The 8,747-nt window shown below is 43.3% G+C and overlaps 1 protein-coding gene across 2 annotated transcripts in view; it reads left to right on the top strand.

Moving 5' to 3' along the window:
- Positions 1–3,215: 3,215 nt before the first annotated feature.
- The window catches only part of SENP5 (SUMO specific peptidase 5), a 39,942-nt gene continuing 34,410 nt past the window's right edge, over positions 3,216–8,747 (top strand). For both annotated transcript variants that reach the window (XM_024752056.1, XM_024752055.1), the window contains exon 1: positions 3,216–3,359. The gene's annotated coding sequence lies outside the window, so the exon portion shown is untranslated. The remainder of the gene's footprint in view (positions 3,360–8,747) is intronic.

Genomic DNA, 8,747 nt, shown 5'->3' with positions numbered 1-8,747 from the left:
ATTAGAGGACTGTGAAATGACTAAGACTTTTTACCTTATTTTATGTAAACTAAAATTCCAGAGAGGGGAGGGCCCTTCTGAGGTGAATTGATAATCAGTGGCTGTTTTCTTTTGTGGAAACATTTGCTGGTTCTAGTTACAGGCTGAGGATCAGTCTTAACCTAGGCAGAGGTTGTCTACTGGGGCAGAGAAAACCCAGAGGAACTTTTGGTGGTCATGTGGGACTATTGGGGAAGTTTGAAAACCAGAAGAGCCTCAGTGCATGGCTGATTTTCTGCGTGGGGCATTTGCTGTGTTCGAGACCTCCTTGGGAGGCTGCGGACCTGGGCCAAAACTTTTTAAAAGTCATGGTGTTTAGGAAACCATGCCCCATTAGAGGGACATGGCCTCCTCAAACACATGGCTACTCTCTCCCTCGGAACATTTCTCATATTTTGAAGCTGAATAGCTGGAGGTGAAAAAGCTAAGCTCAATGTCTCTAAAGAACTGAACTGAATAGTACTGTAGTATTTCAGGTCTGAGGAGATATACCCCGGAGGAACATGGATGAACCAGAAGTGGAATGAGTCCAAGTAAGAAGGAAACCTTGCCAAGACCCAGCTCGATCCCTAATTAGATTGTGATTATCAGACCCTCACTCTATCAACCTAATGGAGGGAAGGGGGAACTCTCACTGGGAGATGATATCATGTGGTGGCTCACTCTATAGTTCTTTTATACACACTGTCTGGCACAGAAGAAAACATTACCAAGTCTGTGAAGAGGCAGGAAAACATAATAATCAAAAGAGAAAAATGAACCATTGAACTGGACCAACAGATGATTAAAATGTTGAAGTTAGCAGACAAAGAATGAAAAACATAAAACTGATGAAGAAGATAAGACAGAGGAAAAGATGAACAAAATGGATGAAAAGATGGAGACTTTCAATGGATAACGAATCTATTTTAAAAATTATAAAAACAAATCAAATTCTAAAATTGAAAATACAATATTAAAAATTAACACTGTGCACAGATTTGATAACAGACTGGAGATTATAGAAGAATTAGTAAACTCAAAAACAGGTCAATAGAAAACATTCAAACTGAAACGTCAAGAGACAAAAAAAAGATGATACAAAGTATAAAACATATGGTGAACAAGGTCAAATAATCTTACATATGTAATTGGACTCCCAGAGGAACAGAGATAAGAGAATGGAGCAAAAACAATAGTCGAAGAGACAATGGCTGAGAATTTCCCCAAACTGATGAAAGATGTCAACCCACAAATTAGAGAAGCTCAGGGAAACCCAGGCCAGATAAATAAAAGGAAAACCACAGTAGGGAACAAAATAGTCAAATGGCTGAAAATCAACAACAAAGAGAAAATATTAAAAAGCAGCTAGAACTTTCTCTTTGTGCAGCTGTCTCTACACTGGGGACTCTTTCCTCTGAACTCTAGCTGCTTTGGTGTCTTCCCCTCAACACAAGGAGACCACCAGGCTCCTCTTGGTTTCCCCTACCTGTGACTGTCCTGGAGACTCTTGCCAGGCAGTAAACTGGTGCATTTGGGGGGGGGCTCACCCCATTTATTGTCCATCTCTCAGGGATCACCATTCTTTTTTGCCTTATATCAAATGTTTTTTAAATGTTGTTTCAGGGACTTCCCTAGTGGTCCAGTGGCTAAGACTCCGTGCTCCCAATACAGGGGGCCCGGGTTCGATCTCTGGTCAGGGAACTAGATCCCACATGCCACAACTAAGAGTTCACATGCCGCAACTAAAGATCCCACATACTACAACTAAAAGATTCTGCATGCTCCAACTAAAAGATCCCATATGCCGCCAATGAAGATCTTGCGTGCCGCAACTAAGACCCAGTGCATCCAAATAAATAAATAAACAGCTATTAAAAAATAAATGTTTCATATTTCTTGTCTGGTTTTTTAGTTGTTACAGTTGGAAGGGTAAAATCTGATTTCTTATTCCATCTTGGCTGGAAGTGGAAATCTCAAAAAGATTTACTTTTAAACTGAGGAAATGTGCCAAGCTGAGCTTACATATATACTATTAAAACTCAATAACTACAGAAATTGTTTATAAGGAAGACCAAGAAAAGCTTTTGTTTGTAAAGGACTACTTTATCACTGGCATTGGTTAGAATTTGCTGACACGTGTGATGATTAAAAGCAAACCACACTGTAGTCGGTTTTATTATTTTTTTAACCTTCTTTACAGTCAGTGCACACCCTTATTGCTTGTGCCTGGGGCACAAGGCTCCCAGCACCCCACCCTTGGTATTCCATAGTATACATCTCCACTCTATTCCAAAAATCGAATACGGCCAAAATCGAATTCATCTTCCACAATAAATCTGGTATTATTATATTTTCCACCTATCAGGATATCGTATTAAAATTATGTATGTCTCCCCACAATTAGACTGAGGGCTTGCAAGAGAAATTTTACTTCATGTTTACATTAAAAAAAATGCTTGTTGAAAGAATCGTGCTTTAATATATCAGACTGAAGTCACTTTCCTCTTTGTTCAGAAAGAGAATGATAGATTTATTGCACAGACTTACTAAGCTCTTGTAGGCCAGTTACTATTTGGTGCTGGCTGGGGCTACAATGGTGAATGAGACCAGGTTCTGCCCTCCTGGGGAAGTGTTCTCAGTTGAGGAGAGGCGGGTCAGAGATATAGAGGAGGCACATCGCAATGCCAAGGGGAAAGATCACCATCGAAAAACCAGAGAAGAAAAGCTTGGGCCAGGCCTCAAAGTGCAACCAGAGCAGGAATGTGGTCCTTCGCTTTTGACCAAAGGGAAAAAGGATTAGTGGAGGGAGACGCCGTATAGTAGCTGCGGTTCGCCTTAGCCCTATGGGGGTTAAAAACTTGAGAGCAGGCTGTAAAGAAGTCTCAAACCCGTTCTGCAATGTTCAGATCGCAGTTTCTACAATCCTCACGCGCCACGAGGAAAGAGCCGGGTCCGCGACCGAAAGCGCAGTCCTGACGCCAGGGGCGCGGACCGTCAGAAAGACGTCCCGGGCGGGCGGGGGAGCATGCGCCGCCGGAAGTGGAGGGAAGGCGGGGCCACGCCCCCAGCGCCGAGCCCTTGCTTCCCTCCCCCGCCCCCTGCACGCGGCGCGGGCGGGGCTGAGGCGGAAGGGCACCGAAGGAGGTGACGTTGTAAACGAGCGCCGGCTTCTCGGCAGCGGCTCTAGAGGAAGCTCGGCGGCTGTAGCCGCTGTAAGCAGGCCGGACGTCTGCTGGCTCACGGGCTTTCCCCTAAAGCTGGCGAAGGCGGGGCCGCAGTCCGAACTGCCGCAGTATCTGGACCCACGGCGGGGCAGGTGCCGGTAGCGAGGGATGTAGGTAAGCGAGAGCCCGGGTGTCAAATACGGCGAATGACTGACGGACCAGGCTGGCTGGCCATTCTCGCGCCAGTGCGCGCCAGCTCAGCACCCTGGCCTGGAGGCCTCGAGCGCTGCTCTTCCCCCACCGCCGAACCAGAGGCAGCGGATTTCTCCCCGGGCGCTGTTGTGCCTTTCTGGGGGCGGGGAAGGAGCTCGTCCCGAGGGACCAGTGTCCCCTTTTTCTCGCCAGTCCGAGCTGTACGACGCAGAAGCGGAGAGGGCTAGCGCCCCCGGCCGCTCTTCCTGAAGCCGGGGGAATCTTTGAGCGGAAGAGCTGCTGGTAGAGGTCCTCCAGCTCCTGCCGTCTTGGGTTTTATTTGTTCGGACAATTCTGCTTCCTTCCTGCCTTTGGTTCCATCCTCACACTCCTGGGACCCTGTTCTAGTGAACGGGTATGGCACAATTGAACATTTGGGCGGTGGGAAGCCTGTTTTTCCCTTCTGTTTATGCTAGGCAGTATCAACCCCCGTTTTACAGTGTATGACCACTCTTTTGGGGGAGGAGGGGTGCGGAGAGGATGTCGGAGATAAGGGTTTTGGACTTTTAGTTCGAAAAGCTGGAGTTCGAAAGGCAGAATTGAAATCCTGGCCTGCCACTTGGTGGTGGCTTTAATCTTGTGTAGACATTTTTAACCCATGTAAAGTGGAACTTTCTTATACCTATATAAATTAGTTGGGAGAATTAAATGAAATGAAGAAAGCAGAACGTTAATCATGAACTATTTTGGGAATCAGGTTAAAGTCGGTTTAAGAATACCCAGGACGCTTAATGGTGGGTTCTTAATTATGTCTTTTACCCAGAATAACTACGCTTGGTATGGAGAAGGGTGCCAGAAGAGATACTAGGATCTTGTGGTTAAAAGCTAACTGCAGTCTCTGCTTTGGGTCGGGCAGCATTAGAAAGAAATCAGTTCCTCCTAGTCACCCAGAGGTCTCATGCTTATTGATCACACATTATTGGTGTATGAGGGATGACCTAAATCAGTTTTGCTTCTTGCTCAGTATGTCTAGTGGGCCCTTTCTAGGAGAAAAGCTGGGAGGGGCTTCATTCACACCTTGGCCCTCTTTAGAAGGAATTCTTTGCACGTTTCTGAGGACTCCTCCCTCTGCTTCTAGAGCATTTCATGTTAATTGAAAATGTTCAGAGAATAAACATAAGGACTTGAATCCTTTGAGTGGCTGAACATTACAGTTCTAAGTTAATATGAGGAGATACCTTTCTCTATATTGGTGAGAGAAGACCATTCCCTGCTCTGAAGTTTAAGTAGACCCTAAGAGAAGTGTTTGGGGAGGGGAGAAGGGAGATGCAATCAGTGACTTGAGTGAGTAGCACCTGTTCTTACAGTTGCTTGGTCAGACAAATTAAGGATACTTGCCTTCCCTCATTGGAGTGTGATGATGCTCAGTGAAGCATGATGGAGTGCAATCTTCAGTTCCTTTGACACAGAATTGTCAATTTGGAATTTTACGTCATGGATACGGAAGGGACCTTGAGGGTCATTTAATCCAGTGGTTCCAAAACCTGCAGGGACATCAGAATCAGTTGGGGAATTAAAACAAAACCCCAGATGCCCAGACACTACCTTAATAGATCTGAAATGGGACCCGGCTATTTGCGATTTTTAAAAAGCTTTTCAGGTGATATTCACCGTTTGAAACCGCAGATTTTAGTTTATAAACAGGCTCAGAGAGGTGAAGTGTCAATTAGTTTGTTGCCTATGCTTTTTAAATTTCTTTCTCTTTTTCTTCCTTTCCTTAACAAATAACCTTACTTGAATCAATAGTACTATTTCAGGTTTTGTATCTGAGAGCACAGAAGGGGAAAAAAGTCATTTGTCAGTAGCTCTATGTAATTCTGTTTTCATAGTTCCCTATGCAATTAGACTCCTTAATGCTCTTTAATGAAAGTATTAGATTTTACAGTAAAATTTTTTACTAAATGTTGCTTAGGTTTTTTTGTTGTTGGCAGAATTATATAAAGACCATATCATTTTATAAATCAGTTTCTTAGTAGACTTTTATGCCAAGCCTTCATAAACCATGGAAGAATTCCAGTTAAAGAATATTTTCACTTTTGTTCTGGCGTGTCATAAATTAACTGTACTGTCCACAGGTTTCTCTCCACCACCATCCCCCACAATGCTGGTATGCATGACCTCTTATTTTGTATCACTAGCCAGCTTCCTATGGAACTCAATTTGAGAACTGTTAGAGAAGCCCTATAACATCTCTAATTGCCTTATAAACACCTGATTTAACCAGAGGCTCTTGGTATTGCCTTAAGCTTGTCCTTGAATTTTTAGTCCCTTTTTCATTTTTGGTTAATTGTACCGTGCCACTGATTTAAAGAATTTGATAGATATCTAGAAAGGATGAACTGATAAGGAAGTAACAGTGCCTCATATGTATTTTTCTTGCCCATTACAGTGAAAATGTCGTGATTTTTTTAGGGGGGTGGTTAATATTTTCAGCGTTCTTAAGGTAATAGATCAGGCAGAGTTGAACATTCTCTTTTGGGGAGATACATTCATTAGCAAATTATTCTTTGAATAAGAATCACTGAAACGATGAAAAGGCTGTGTTAGTAGAGCCAGAAATGGACCGTACATCACAAATCCTCTAAAGGAAGATGCTGAATTATTTTCTTTTTAAAAATGACCCTGTTTATAGCATGTTAACTTCCTACAACCAGATGACACAAGGGCATTCTGAATTCACTGATTAACAAAGCCATGTTAACAGAGAGGTAATCTATAAATTCAGAATCTAGAGAGACATATGGTATGTGTTTAAGATGAAAAACCAAGTCACTGAGTCTCTAATTTTTTTTTTTTTGGCCAAGCCGTGTGGCATGTGGGATCATAGTTCCCTGACCAGGGATTGAACCTGAGCCCTCTGCATTGGAAGCGTGGAGTCTTAACCACTGGTCCACCAGAGAAGTCCCTCTAAATTTTTTAATTTTGTGTCTGAAATACCTTAATTCTGAAGCCTAAAAATTGGTGAATTTCAGATTCTGACAGAATACACTTTTCAAGTAGAGGTATTGAGAAAGGATAAATGGGAACCCAGGGTTCACAATTTTAATGTAAACTGATATTATGGATTTAACAGAAACAAAGGCGGGGTGGGGGGTAGTGACAACTTGAAGACCCAGTGAGAAGTGGAGTTTAGAAGTCACTTGCTGGTCCTTGAGGCAGTCTTCTCTGTCTGTAAGGACTTGAGACAAAAATTGGATATTTAACTTAATCTGATTTATGTGTGGTAGCTGAATGTACCTATCACCAGTAGGTACCATAAATGTACAAGTCTCCAGTTCTCAATCTGGACCTTTTTATGGTTCATTCATGTCCTCTGATGCCAGTGGGCAATACGTTTTATTTTTGTTTTGTTTTGTTTTGCGGTACGCGGGCCTCTCACTGTTGTGGCCTCTCCCTTTGTGGAGCACAGGCACCGGACGCGCAGGCTCAGTGGCCACGGCTCACGGGCCCAGCCACAGCACGGCATATGGGTTCCTCCCGGACCAGGGCACGAACCCGACCCGTGTCCCCTGCATCGCAGGCGGACTCTCAACCACTGCACCACCAGGGAAGCCCTTTGTTTTGTTTTTAATCTTGTTTCCTACTACAAACCATTCATTCTGTCTCATTTTTTTGGGGGGGGCGGATAACCTCTCCCCTGTTTATTCACTACACAGCAGCTATTCTCATTACTGTCTTATTACCTACAGGAGAAAGAACTTTTTCATAGTGATGCTTGAGTTAATCTGTACAGTGGTTGCACTGCAAAATTTTACTCAAATAAATATTGAACCCCTCAAGGATTGTTCAGACTTCAGGCTGTCCTAGGGTCAGTGAGTATCTAATAAGAGTTGAAAGCTCACTTCTGTTTCCCTTGTTGTGTGTGTTTTATCTTTTTTCTTAAAAACCATATTTGCTTTGCTCTTTATTTTATTATTATTGTGACTTGACCACACCCCATGGCTTATGGGATCTTAATTCCCCGACCAGGGATTGAACCTTGGTCCTCAGCAGTGAAAGCGCGGAGTCCCAACCACTGGACCACCAAGGAATTCCCTATTTTATCTTTGGAGGAATGTTGGTATTTGGTGAACACATAACAGTATGGCCGAGAATACAGGGGCAGAAATGTTAAGGGACCCCATGTGGAGGTTGCTTTTAATTTTAATTACATGTACTCTGAGTTCATGCTTGGGATATGTTGATTTTAGGGTACTCTGGCTGGACTTTTATTGGAGAACCTTCAACAGTATTATCTTTGTCTTTTTTCTTTGGCTAGGTAGATTTCCCAAAGAAGAATCTTCAGATCTCCTGCTTGGAGCTTATAAGCTGGGTTGTCAACAGTCTTGTAGCTAAACTGGGGGAAATGGTAGAGGTCTTAGCATTCAGTATGTAAACACTCATGTTCATTTAACTCAACTATTTTCAGTATGATACCCTCATTCTCAACTGGACCAGATGTTTTCCAGTCCAGGAATCCTTTGTTTTTCCTTTAGAGCTGCGTTATCCAATGTGGTAGCCACTAGCCAAATGTAACAACTTAAATTTAAATGATTAAAATTAAATAAAATTAAATATTTCGTTCCTCAGTTGCACTACACACATTTCAAGTGGTCAGTAACCACGTTTCCATAGACTATCATATGGGGCAGGGCAGATACAGAATATTTCTATCATTGCAGAACTCCTGTTGGCCAGTGCTGTTTTAGTCTAGAAAGTAACACTCCAGGCTTCTGCAAGGATCAGGGAGGGGCAGTTGGCTGGTTTTTGTGGCGAGTAGAAGGGTATCTAAATGATTTGATTTATCCTCTTGTTTTTAGCACCGTGTTCACACCCCACTTACAGAACTTCCTGCTGCCAATTCCTGACCTGTTTTGAGGCACTGTTGTATAAATTGGATTGCTTTCCTTCTTGCAAGCTTGACATTTAACTTTCTTTTTTTTTTTAATTAATTAATTTATTTTTGGCTGCATTGGGTCTTTGTTGCTGCATGTGGGCTTTCTCTAGTTGCAGCGAGCAGGAGCTACTCTTTGTTGCGGTGCGCGGGCTTCTTCTTGCAGTGGCTTCTCTTGTTGCAGAGCCCGGGCTCTAGGCGTGTGGGCTTCAGTAGTTGTGGCACACGGGCTCAGTAGTTGTGGCTCGCGGGCTTAGTTGCTCCGCGGCATGTGGGATCTTCCCAGACCAGGGCTTGAACCCGTGTCCCCTGCGTTGGCAGGCGCCACCAGGGAAGCCCTGATTTTTATATTATTAATTAATTTATTTGGGAGGCACAAAAGGGCAGATACATGTATATTTTCTTATTTTTTCTTTTATGAAAGGTGGCTATATATA

The sequence above is a fragment of the Neophocaena asiaeorientalis genome, unplaced genomic scaffold (assembly GCF_003031525.2).
Source record: "Neophocaena asiaeorientalis asiaeorientalis breed wild unplaced genomic scaffold, Neophocaena_asiaeorientalis_V1.1 scaffold293, whole genome shotgun sequence".
NCBI lineage: Eukaryota > Metazoa > Chordata > Mammalia > Artiodactyla > Phocoenidae > Neophocaena > Neophocaena asiaeorientalis.
The sequence above is the reverse complement of the archived record's forward strand: the minus strand, read 5'-3'. Positions and strand labels throughout refer to the sequence as shown.